This window comes from Panulirus ornatus, chromosome 23 (assembly GCF_036320965.1).
Source record: "Panulirus ornatus isolate Po-2019 chromosome 23, ASM3632096v1, whole genome shotgun sequence".
In the NCBI taxonomy this organism is placed as follows: Eukaryota; Metazoa; Arthropoda; class Malacostraca; order Decapoda; family Palinuridae; genus Panulirus; species Panulirus ornatus.
This window is the reverse complement of record NC_092246.1, coordinates 24,155,353-24,169,133: the sequence shown is the minus strand read 5'-3', so window position 1 is coordinate 24,169,133 and position 13,781 is coordinate 24,155,353.

Genomic DNA, 13,781 nt, shown 5'->3' with positions numbered 1-13,781 from the left:
AATAAAGAACTCTTTAGTTTGCCCTACCCTCACATAAACCAATGGAGGAATTGCCTAAAAAAGATATAGTTATCTAGAGGCGTGATTTATGAGCAGCAATAACCCATAAGGAGTGATGTATTCCTCTCTATATATCTCTTGCGGCCGGCCTGGTGGACCAGGAACTTCTTGCCACAATAGAATCAAGCTATGGCGTCTGTCTGCTGGCAACACAGTGTGAGTGATTTCCAGACGCTGCTGGGCGAGAATATTCCTCAACACTGGGATAATTTCTGGTTTGATGATCATTTCCATTTTTGGAGATTCATTAGTTATCAGTGTCACCTGGAGTGGTATATTAGTTATCAGTGTCACCTGGAGTGGTATATCAGTTATCAGTGTCACCTGGAGTGGTATATCAGTTATCAGTGTCACCTGGAGTGGTATATCAGTGATGTAACTGAAGTATTTCTCATGAATATTGCCGAGAGTATCAGGTGAGTTGCCCCATTCTGCCCCAGGACTTTGAGACTGGTTTCAGGAGACTATTCTACAACATAGCTTCCTGAGCACGATGGTACGACCCTTGAGCACGATGGCACGACCCTTGAGCACGATAGTACGACACTTAAGCACGACGGTAAGACCCTTGAGCACAACGTTACGACCCTTGAGCACGACGATACGACCCTTGAGCACGATGGTACGACCCTTTAGTGTCCTACGTTGGAATTGTAAATGATAAACTTTAGGTCAAATTAAATGAAATACGTGAAAATCTGATAATGATTTGTGACTTCTATATTGTCACATATGTTGAAGTGGTCACCCGCGAACCATGGGTCGTGGGTTCGAATCTCAGGCTAGTAAGGAGTCAGTGTGAGGTCGGCACTTGTCTTACTACTATGGTGACCTTCGCTGAGTCCTTTTCTGATATTTTGAATGTTAGTTTTAACCATTTTGAAGGAAGTCGAAAATGAATTTTAATGGTGAACCTTTCAGGAATGTTTGTGTTTGATGAGAGGTCAATAAAGTCAGTGATCTCTAGAAGTAGTTGGATGGTCTTAATTCTGAACGATGGCGAGGCATGTGTCTTTCTGAGTGGTAAGTAATGCCATATATCAATCTTAAACTGTAGTGAACGCTGCAAGTGGATCAGATTTCCACTCATGGCTCCGCAGGGAAGGAGGCGCAGCCGAAAGTGGAAAGCAGCCAATTAGGAGGAAGGAAAACCCTGTGACCAGCAACGCTGGAGCTCTCTAGTTTCTGCCCATCATCTCTGTGTTCTCATCCAACACCATTATTCTCATATATACATATGTATATATATATATATATATATATATATATATAGAGAGAGAGAGAGAGAGAGAGAGAGAGAGAGAGAGAGAGAGAGAGAGAGAGAGAGAGAGAGAGAGAGATTGTATAACATGTCATAATCTGGTAGTTTGGAACAAAAAACAAAGTAGAACAACATGAAACACTACTCCTCGTGTTGGTGTTGACCAGAGCGACCCGTATAGGTTGTCAGACGCCGCGTCCCATCACCAGGGATGGGACCAACCTAAAATATGGAGGCCTTTGTTGCCTGCCTATGATGAAGTGTGAGTTATAATGAGGAATGATGAGGGTGAATATACTCGAGTACGATGGTGTATGATCCATGGGGAGGTGAAGTGCCAGAGGCAGCCATAATTCTCTTTGGTTCTGGAGTAAGGAATAGTGAGGAGGTTCATGATATAAAGATGATAAGCTCAGGTGGTCTGTTAACATCACAGTGGCCACAGACATGACCTTCTTCCTCACGCCACACCAACATAACCAGCGTCTCACTAACAACATGGCACAACGCCAGGTAACTTGGGTCTCTTCTATAATTTCTCTGTGTAATTAAAGTTTTATAATCTAGGAAGAATTGCTACAAAGGATTTACAACATAGTGGGTCAAAAGGAGATATTTTTTATTTTCATCTTTATATGTTAAGATGAACGATAAAGGAAATAGTTTAGACAATAATTGTTGGAATACACTACTGCTAGTAAATAAGCATATGGACATGTATATGTAGACATGATATATATATATATATATATATATATATATATATATATATATATATATATATATATATATATATATATATATATATATATGATTATAAACTTTAAGATTATTAAGTAAATCGATGAAGTGGACAATGAACATTTCTTCGAGAGATGTAGATGTGGAGCAAACAGAGAAGACAACAGGAATGTGAACAAGAAACTGAACAAAGATGTAATGAAGTATTTGTGTGGCGTATGAGTAGTGTATGAATGGAACAACCTGATTGAGGACATGATTAATGCAGACATCAAACATAACTTTATGAAGTTGTATGTTTGTTGAGAATGTACAAGAGATGCCCCCACAAGTACAACTCTCCCTCCCCGTACAGTACAAATAGATACATATACAGTACATATTGATCATTACAAAAACATAGTAATCGTTCGCATCAACAGGTTTTTGTCTTAAATATTTTCTTGCTGAATGATTTGATGATCGTACCAGTTGTTGAGCCTCTCCACCTCATCATTACAAACGGATAATTGGCAATTAGCACTCACTCCATTGTTGGGTGGATAATCCCTTTTTATGGTAACAACCTCATTTGAAACCTCTTCTTTGTTTGCACTGATCCTCTCTCTCTCTCTCTCTCTCTCTCTCTCTCTCTCTCTCTCTCTCTCTCTCTCTCTCTCTCTGACTCATCCATTATGGGCGAGCAGCAAAAAATGTACATGAATACATAACTCAAGTCTGTCTATCTAGAACGACTTATGGAACTATTTCATGAAAATGAACAAATATGTTTTTACCAAACGCTGACAGCCAACTGCTCTATGAGGATCATTGATGATAGATTTTACAAAGATGTACACACACACACACACACACACACACACACACGCGCGCGCGCGCGCGCATCTAAGATCTCAGTGATTTAACTACACAATAGTGTATAACACATGACGTATTCATATATATATATATATGAATATATATATATATATATATATATATATATATATATATATATATATATATATATATATAAATTATTAATTATTAGTAATTATCATATTACCAAACCTGAGTTTCATCTTACCTATAAACACTTTCATTCAGTTAGCAGACCTTTGTGTTTCCTATAATGTTTTCCAAGATGCTGTAGGTAATTTTCGTAGATAGAAATTTGGTCTGGCACTGGGAAATCCCCTTAGTGCCATTCTCAGTAAATTATTCATGGAATATTTTGAAGCCGAGATTCCAACTTGCATCAGCAACAATCTGGCATAGATACGTTCATGATGTGTTGTCCTGACGGCCATCTTCCCAAGATTGTGATGTTTTCTTTAATGAATTCTACCACATTCATCCCACCAACAAGTTCAAGATTAAAAGGAGAAAGTAAGGCAAATTGGCGTCTCTTGATGTGATGATAACTAGGGAATCTGATCACTTATCTTTCAAGATCTACAGGAAGTTTACCAACACTGATATCTATAATCAGTGCTCTTCACTATGTGATTCACCCTGAAAAAAATGTGTGTAGTTATGTCCATGGTTTAAAGGGCATTACGGATATGTCATCCCACAAGTCTACAAGATGAATGTGACCACATAAGACGTACCTTAAGGCAACCATGTCACCCTAAGTGGTTTGTGAACAAGGCTTACTGGAAAACCAGGAAGACATTTTATACATCTAGTAATAGAACTATGCTCCTACCCTGCTAGCTTAACCTTATATAAGACTGATATCAAAACACAATGCTTAAATGTTGCCTTCCTGTATCACTATCACTAAAACCTTAGATAAAAGTAGACCAAATTATCAGAACATTGGGAGTGTTTACGTCGTTAAATGTAAGGCATATAAAGATGTCTAAACCGACCACATGGGCAAAATAGAAACTGAGAGATGCCATTGGTACCATCGTTCACTACGCACACATAACGACTGTAACACTATTGCTGAACATTGGCCGTTAAGAGATCACCATGTAGACCTTAACAACCCAATGACATCGTACCCTTCATCGGATTATGCTATCCTTAATGTCACTGAATCTGTTTTAATTGCTAATGTTGAAAATTTTAAACAATCCCAAGCAACTTTGAAATACATCCTATTATCAACGGTATTATTATGAAAAAATATCAATACAAGATGAAATATGAGTAAACAAGCATTTCGTTACCTATGCCAACCACCCCCATAACCACAAGACACCCCACTTTCCCTATAACGGTCAGGTCAGTGTATACTCCGGCATGGCGGTGACAGGATGCACAAGGCTTTGTGTTGGTGTTGGGATTTGAAACTGTGATCTGTTTGCACCTGATCAGGCGGATTGTCTTAGCGAAACATTGGTATGCGTATGTGGGCGTGTATGTATATACATGTGTATGTGGGTGGGTTGGGCCATTCTTTCGTCTGTTTCCTTACGCTACCTCGCCAACGCGGGAGACAGCGTTAGCGAGGTAGCGCAAGGAAACAGACGAAATAATGGCCCAACCCACCCACATACACATGTATAAACATACACGCCCTCATACGCACATATACATACCTATACATCTCAACGTATACATATAGATACACACATAGACATATAAATATATACACATGTACACAATTCATACTGACTGAACTTATTCATTCCCGTCGCCACCACGCCACACATGAAATGACGACCCCCTCCCCCCGCAAATGCGCGAGGTAGCGCCAGGAAAAGACAACAAAGGCCACATTCGTTCACGCTCAATCTCTAGCTGTCATTTATAATGCACCGAAACCACAGCTCCCTTTCCACATCCAGGCTCCACAAAACTTTCCATGGTTTACCCCAGACGCTTCACATGCCCTGGTTCAATCCATTGACAGTACGTCGACCCCGGTATACCACATCGTTCCAATTCACTCTATTCCTTGTACGCCTTTCACTCTCCTGCATGTTCAGGCCCCGATCACTCAAAATCTTTTTCACTCAATCTTTCCACCTCCAATTTGGTCTCCCACTTCTCGTTCCCCCCACCTCTGACACATATATCTTCTTGGTCAATCTTTCCTCACTCATTCTCTCCATGTGACCAAACCACTTCAAAACACCCTCTTCTGCTCTCAACCACACCCTTTTTATCACGACACATCTCTCTTACCCTTACATTACTTACTCGATCAAACCACCTCACACCACATATTGTCCTCAAACATCTCATTTCCAGCACATTCACCTTCCTGCGCACAACTCTATCTATTGAAAGAGAGAGATTGTGATTTGCTATCTATTTTACAATGTCACACACCAAATGCTTAGCTATGACAACTTGAGGTAATTATTATCATTATCATTATTATCATTATCATTATTAGTCATTAGCGTTTCATGAACATGACCCTAATGGTGGCACTGTGTACACCGTCCGCGATACACCAACATACCCACACAAATTGAACTTATACCTTTAAAACCTGTCTTGCCAACACGCAACTCTCCCACGGGTTGCTTTTTCTGTCTCGTATGTAAATTCAGCAATTGTTTGAAAGCCAGCTGAGTGAGCAACACTCTCACTTTGCATAGCACCCGCTGTGGGAATAAAAACCCTGCAAGGCACCTCACGGGAGAATGTAATTGGACCTGTCCGCTGTGACGTCACTTACTGACGCATAAAAAGCTACACATGGTACCTCAAGGAGAAACACGATAGGCTGTGACCGCCATGACGTCACTGAGCCTATCTATTTACACCCGCCCCCTGCAGCTGACGTCACAGATGAAGTTGAGGTGCTCAAGGACATTGCAGTCGCTTGTTGACAACCGCCTGGCTTTTTGATATTCAGTGAGGTTGGTCGACGGATACGATATTTGGTCTCAGTCAAGAAGGGAATATGTACTGAGGTCAGCTGCAGTCAGACGCTATTGTTTCACTGATTATATATATATATATATATATATATATATATATATATATATATATATATATATATATATATATATATATATATATATATATATATATATATTCCTGGGGATAGTGGAGAAAGAAAACTGACCATCTATTGACGAGTCTCTACACTGGCAGTATAACCAAGAGCTGGAAGACCCCCTCCCAGCCTGCTTGAGACCTAACCGCCTCCACCTGAAGATCATGAGTCCAGTCCACCTGCTCAAGGTCTGGTCCACCTGCCCACCAGCTCCTTTGGTTTCCAACCGTCGATTGATGGAGACAAGTACAGTTGGCCTGCCAACACTGGTGGCAATATCAGACCAGCCAACTGGGTCGATAGTAACCCATGAGGGTCGGTGGGAGGGGAGAGGGTGGGGAGTGGGGAGCACGGGTCACACCATTATACGTTTTCTGACGGCCATGATAATGGTCGGAGAATTGACGCTAATGGCACGACCTATAGTTTTCTGAGGCGGTTGTGCCTGTCAACCTCTTTAATATGACAGTACGACCCTTGAGGACGATGGTAAGACCCTTAAGGACGACGATACGACCCTCGAGTACGACGATACGACTCTTGAGAGCAGCGTTGCAGGCCTCATGCCTGACGGTACATTCCAACAGAAAGATAGGAAGGTCACCGAGTATCGCCGCCCGACCTTTGATTTTACCTTACAATCGGGTTAAAGGCCAGCCCATGATACCCAAAGGTCGTACCGGCGTGCTCAATGGTCTTACCACCGTGCTCAAGGTGTTTGAGTGATGATAAATGTGAAAGAATTGGCAGCATTGAGGCTAACAACTGTCGACCCGTAATTTCAGTTGGTGCTAATGATGTTAACCTCGCTACCTGCAATAATGATGTTAACCTCGCTACCTGCAATAATCAACAACATTAACGATCTTATTAATGATAATGTTAACATTTGTTAGACCAAAATCAAGACTGGCACCAACATGTGTCTCTGGAACAATTACAACCTTTAACAATCACCTTAGCCAATTACACAACAGTTACTATGTACTCCTAATGAGCTAATTATCCACAACCAACCATGAACCCCTAATAGGCCAATTACAGACAAGTAGCTTGCGTTCTGACTGCCTTGTAATAATCAGCGTTCACGCACACCACAAGGAAATACCGGGAGCAATTGTAGGGTGAACATAGATGATGATTAGGTGATGATTAGAGTGATGATTAGAGGAGGTGAGAGACAAGGTGTTAACTGACGTGTGGAGACAAGGTGATGATTAGAGGAGGTGGGAGACAAGGTGATGATTAGAGGAGGTGGGAGACAAGGTGATGATTAGAGGAGGTGGGAGACAAGGTGATGATTAGAGGAGGTGGGAGACAAGGTGATGATTAGAGGAGGTGGGAAACAAGGTGATGATTAGAGGAGGTGGGAAACAAGGTGATGATTAGAGGAGGTGGGAGACAAGGTGTTAACTGACGTGTGGAGACAAGGTGATGATTAGAGGAGGTGGGAGACAAGGTGATGATTAGAGGAGGTGGGAGACAAGGTGATGATTAGAGGAGGTGGGAGACAAGGTGATGATTAGAGGAGGTGGGAAACAAGGTGATGATTAGAGGAGGTGGGAGACAAGGTGTTAACTGACGTGTGGAGACAAGGTGATGATTAGAGGAGGTGGGAGACAAGGTGATGATTAGAGGAGGTGGGAAACAAGGTGATGATTAGAGGAGGTGGGAGACAAGGTGTTAACTGACGTGTGGAGACAAGGTGATGATTAGAGGAGGTGGGAGACAAGGTGACGATTAGAGGAGGTGGGAAACAAGGTGATGATTAGAGGAGGTGGGAGACAAGGTGATGATTAGGGGAGGTGGGAGACAAGGTGATGATTAGGGGAGGTGGGAGACAAGGTGGCAAGTCTTGGACGTAGCCTGGGGAGAGAGACAATGATTTAGCAGATGTATAAGATGAAGGAGATCAGCAGCTGAGGCTACTACCTGTCGTATAAAGTTAGCATCAGCAGATTAGCAGCAGAAGATTAGCAGCAGAAGATTAGCAGCAGAAGATTAGCAGCAGAAGATTAGCAGCAGAAGATTAGCAGCAGAAGATTAGCAGCAGAAGATTAGCATCAGCAGATTAGCAGCAGAAGATTAGCAGCAGAAGATTAGCAGCAGAAGATTAGCAGCAGAAGATTAGCAGCAGAAGATTAGCATCAGCAGATTAGCAGCAGAAGATTAGCAGCAGAAGATTAGCAGCAGAAGATTAGCAGCAGAAGATTAGCAGCAGAAGGTTAGCAGCAGAAGATTAGCAGCAGCAGATTAGCAGCAGAAGGTTAGCAGCAGAAGATTAGCAGCAGAAGATTAGCAGCAGAAGATTAGCAGCAGAAATTAGCAGCAGAGGATTAGCAGCAGAAGATTAGCAGCAGAAATTAGCAGCAGAGGATTAGCAGCAGAAGATTAGCAGCAGAAATTAGCAGCAGAGGATTAGCAGCAGAAGATTAGCAGCAGAAATTAGCAGCAGAGGATTAGCAGCAGAAGATTAGCAGCAGAAATTAGCAGCAGAAGATTAGCAGCAGAAGATTAGCAGCAGAAATTAGCAGCAGAGGATTAGCAGCAGAAGATTAGCAGCAGAAATTAGCAGCAGAGGATTAGCAGCAGAAGGAGTATACGATGTGGGGAATTTGGCACAAGGGAAATGATTAGGAAGCTAGAGGTACTTAGAGATGAGCAGCTGGATAACACAGAAGGAGTTGTAAGAGGTGAAGGGGTTGTATGAGAGGGTTTTAAGAGGGAAGGGAGTGAGGAAAGGGGAACTGCTTCTAAGTGAAGTTCTCCAGTCATCACTAGACAGATAACAGGAGCTACTCCTCCTGACACCAGACGTGCACTCAAGAGATAGTCTGGCACCAAAATCATGTTTATATCCATAACTAAAATGTAATCATGTTTATATCCATAACTAAAATGTAATCATGTTTATATCCATAACTAAAATGTAATCATGTTTATATCCATAACTAAAATGTAATCATGTTTATATCCATAACTAAAATATAATTCATTTCTTCAAGTGGTAAGACTCAGTATACCAGGGTCGTGACACATCATTATGTGCTCTTGTCTTAACTCAGGTGAATGTACGAGACAGAACGTCTTCCTTGCAGTAATAATAACTTCAGAAATAATATCCAGCCTCGTTAGACTTTCGTTGGCCTCTTGTTCATGAGTCAATTGATGCTCGTCACTCCCTCGTTATTCATTTAAAAGAATATTATTTTCTGGGTCCTAAAACTTAGTCTCCTGTTAACTCCTCGTTAGCGTCTTGTTAACCGCGTCACTTCATCGTTATTCACAATGTTGAATATCGATAGATTCTCGTTAACTATTCATAATTTCTTCATTAGTCCCTTGTAAGGTCTGTCATTACTTTTCATATCCAGCCTCTTTAAATCATCACCTTCAGAGGCTGATGGTGTGACGCGGGTGGAGGGGACTCGATCGAGCGATGGTTAGCCAGATTGAAATGACCTAACCTAACCTAACCTGACCTCGCCCAATCATCACCAGTTAGCTCAAGTAACTGTCTTTCCTAACTATGACCCGTGACTGGTGAGGACCACAACTGGCAAATACTTTTTTTTCTGTTTCAGTAACAACAAATTAATGTAATAATTGACCACGTAGAGAGAAACTGTTGTAAGTGTTAAAGTTATTTCATGATAAAAAAGAAAATGTCAGGCGTAGTTTGTTGGACTCGTCATCAGCTATGGCCAACTGATAGATGGGGGGGGGGGGGGGGGGGGGGGGGGGGGGCAAGTTCACATCGACCTGGGACCTCTCCCTCTATCTCAACATACCACATCTCTCTCTCTCTCTCTCTCTCTCTCTCTCTCTCTCTCTCTCTCTCTCTCTCTCTCTCTCTCTCTCTCTCTCTCTCTCTCTCTCTCTCTCTCTCTCTCTCTCTCTCTTCCTTTGTCACTCTCGACGCAGCGATGAACATTCCTTTTGTGATCAGCAAGACAGAAGACAACGTCAGGTGTGCAGACCTGACACTGGGTCAGCAGGTGTTCACACTCACAACAGCTGGGCCATCCTGACCCTCGGAGACACGGAGAAAAATCTAAAACAATTTAATAAATGATAAAGGATGATATAGATATATACATATGAAAAGATAAGTGAAGGAATATATGAAACATCACTGTAAAAGAGGGATTCACCTCCTCGCCTGACGAATAACCAGCTTCGTGGGTGTGGAGAAGACAGGCAACGGACGATGATGACACGCTGAAAGATCAACAGGTTGGCATCTTACGTTGTCTGACCCGCTTAGCTGGGCGACCTGTGATAGTCGCTGGCTATGTTCGTGCATTAGCTTTTCCAAGCCGTTCTTTATCACCTCCAGCGATGGTCGCTCTACGGGGTCGTGAACTTCCACAGCTCTTTGCGGTTTCCTAAGGCGCCAGTCTACATCTTTTGTCTCAATGAAACGTCGAATATCATTGAAGAAATAGCCGAGTGAGAAGACGTCACTGGCAGGTGAGAGCGGCTCACGGTTCTTCGATTCCGGGGACATCTAAGGATTCCCTCCCTCACCCACCAGTGGTAGCTGTCCTCCCTCCATGCTGCTCAGACCGAAGTCAATGAAATGGAAGGACGCACCAACGGCGTCACGGGTCACAGTGATGTTGTTAGTTTTAATATTGTTATGTAGGAGGCCTTTATCGTGGATCTCTTCCAGTAAGCCTACGATGGAAATGAGAGTCGACGATAACTTTTTTTAGTCGGGTCTTTAGATACTTTATCATCAAAACCGTCGGTGTAGGACATGATCATCCTGGGAGGTAGATGGATCAGGCCATACAAGAGAGGGGCGCCTCCACCTCCCTCCAGGAGATTTAAGTTTTCGGCCTCATCCAGTATACTGCAGAAGTTGTCTTCATTATGAGGGGTTTTCATGGCCCTCTGCCGTTAAAGTAATACTTCTCTACTCTCGCATTATCTCCCTGACACAACTCCTTGATAACCTCAGCTTGATCTATGTCATCCTTGATCAGAGGATTAACACCTGGCTGGGAGTGCTAGAGGGGGACACAGCCACTTCCTGGTCTCGTCCAGCGGCACACTTCTGTCTCGCTCTCAGCTCCTGACCCTGGGTCTCTACTTCATTATCATCCTTATATCAGTTTCATATTGCTCATTGTCCTGCAAATTGCAGATTCTGAGCCATTGCCTCATACTGAATACTCTGCTCATGCTCTACGCGACCTTGTACATTGTCCTCGGGCTGCGCGTCATCTTGTGTCCTCAACCTGTACACCATCTTCGACCCTGTCCGCAAGCTTGACGAACTGTGACTTTCAGTCGTTTCTGGAATTAGGATCTTAAGTGTCAGGAATTTGGCCTTTGTTTCATCTGGAATAATTAACTCACCATCATCTGCTTCAGGTAAAGTTTCCTAGCATCTACAACACATGGTTTTATCTATTGGAATCTTTCATAAAGGCTTGGATACATTGGTTCAATTAAATCTTCGTCTTTATAACTAATCAGGGAAACTCTTACATCCTCTTGGTTGCCGATTATCTTGTTATGATGGATTTCGTAACGTTAAAGAAATGGTTGTTTGTATAAATCGTTTCTTGTGATTTTTGACATTTTGTGTTTTGTCTCTTGCCATATCTTAAAGGTTTTTAAAGCTACTTAGTAGAGCTCAGCTTCCCTCAGCCTCACCTATACAAATCTCAGTTATTGCTGAATTGATTAGATTGTAAACCAACTTGAGCACGACGGCCTGACCCATCAGCACGACCCTTGACCTCAACGGTACGATCCTTGAGCATAGCGGTGCAACCTCTGGATATAATAGCCTGGCCTTTGACCTTATTTTTTCTTTTAACTTAACGTACTTCAGTAACGAGGAAGTTATCAGGTAAACTCTGTATCAGAGGGAGGAGTTGATAAAACTTCCCATGGTTGACTGACCAAACCATAGATGATGGTTGATCTTCAACAAGTTGATGTTCCAACATAAATCCATCTGGAGTATGTTGGTTGTTAAGATTGCCATACATATTCACATTCATCCACTCATCAAGGATTTTACTACTGACATAACAAACTCTTGTAAGAGAATAAGGTCACTCATACACCTACGCCTCCAGCCAGCCCCCTCACAGCTCACTCATACCTGCCCAACACACGCACATTTCCCCTTCCTCTCTCCCGCTCCCCCAGCCTCAGGTCGTGCCACATCCTTCAGCAACATTCAGCCAGTGAAGTATTGAGGATACGCGGGCATGATATGACCTAGGTGTCAATCTTTATGACGTCTGGCCTATCACTCGCTCACATCAGCAGCAGCAGAAGCCGTCCTGACCCGGGCAACCTGCCGTTGTCATCATTTCCGTCGTAATGCAGGGCGGTGTCATTCCCCGCAGGTCTTGCTTTACGATTTCGTCGTTTATGACAGTTGTCGTCGGCCAGGGCTCTCTCATTCAGACCAAACTTTCCTCCTCATGGACTGGTCGTTCAACTTATTTGTCGCACCCGAGAATAGTGTCGTAAATAATGATTTCTGCGAAATAGTTGCTTAAAGAACATTGTGTGTTCTGCAGACACTTCAGAACATACAATCTGATTGATGCTGGGAGTCGTGTTCAGGTGCTACGTTATGTGGAATTTGGTGGACAATGTTGTTACTAATTTCCAATTAAAAACTTGAAACTTTCAGTATTAGTTCGTATAAACGGTCGTTGGGAACATGTGTAGTTTGAATCGAACAGAGAATTCATATCTAACTTTGATGTCAGAATGCGTCATTTATTCGGTTATTTTGAAGTGTATGAATTACAGGAGATAGAAATTAAGAGAAAGTGTTCAAATAATCAAACATGATAACAAGAGAAATTACTGCGTTAATAAAGATAAATAAAGCAATGACTCAGAACACTACCTACCCGACTCACGAACGACTGCGCTCAGTGCGGATACTCGACCCAGAAGCAGTTGTTGTCAACATAAATACTCGACCTAGAAGTTAAGGATAAGGTTCTGAATCATCAGACAAAACTACAGCAACACAACATTACAAGGCTTAACGTACAAACAAGATGTATGGTAAACAACAGAAATGTCAGATCTGTACTGAAGTCGCCCCTTCACAGCGACCCGATTCCCTCTCCCATGTCCTCAGCCACACGACTCAGTGGGGTCATAACCACATCAAATGTGACCCGTTCACCTTGACCTTTGTCTATCATACGGACTTCAAAAAGATAATTCAGTAAAGTAAGGTCTTTCAACAGGCTTCAGTTTATTGACATCAACTGTGTCTGAAGAGGGACAAATACAAAGACTGAGACAGTCAGAGAAGTTGTCCGGCGGACAGAAAACAGAAGTGCTATTCAGAACGTTGCGTGGCTGGTAGACACAACTCACCATCATCAGGTAAATCAGAAAAGGTTATCAAGTCCGCTGGGGTCGCTACCAACCTCGTCATATGTAGCAGTGTCAAGGAGTGCCAGACAAAGGACAATTGTCGAGTTCCAACACGAGGAGAACGTCTCGCAGAGGGGAACTGCAAGTGGGAAATAGCACTGTGTGTGGAGTATGGCACTGTGTGTGGAGGGTGGCACTGTGTGTGGAGTATGTCACTGTGTGTGGAGGGTGGCACTGTGTGTGGAGGGTGGCACTGTGTGTGGAGGGTGGCACTGTGTGTGGAGGGTGGCACTGTGTGTGGAATATGGCACTGTGTGTGGAGGGTATACATACAGCGAGGTACTCTGACTGCATCCCACTATCCTGGATATTTATGGTGTGGTGCGTATGAAGGAG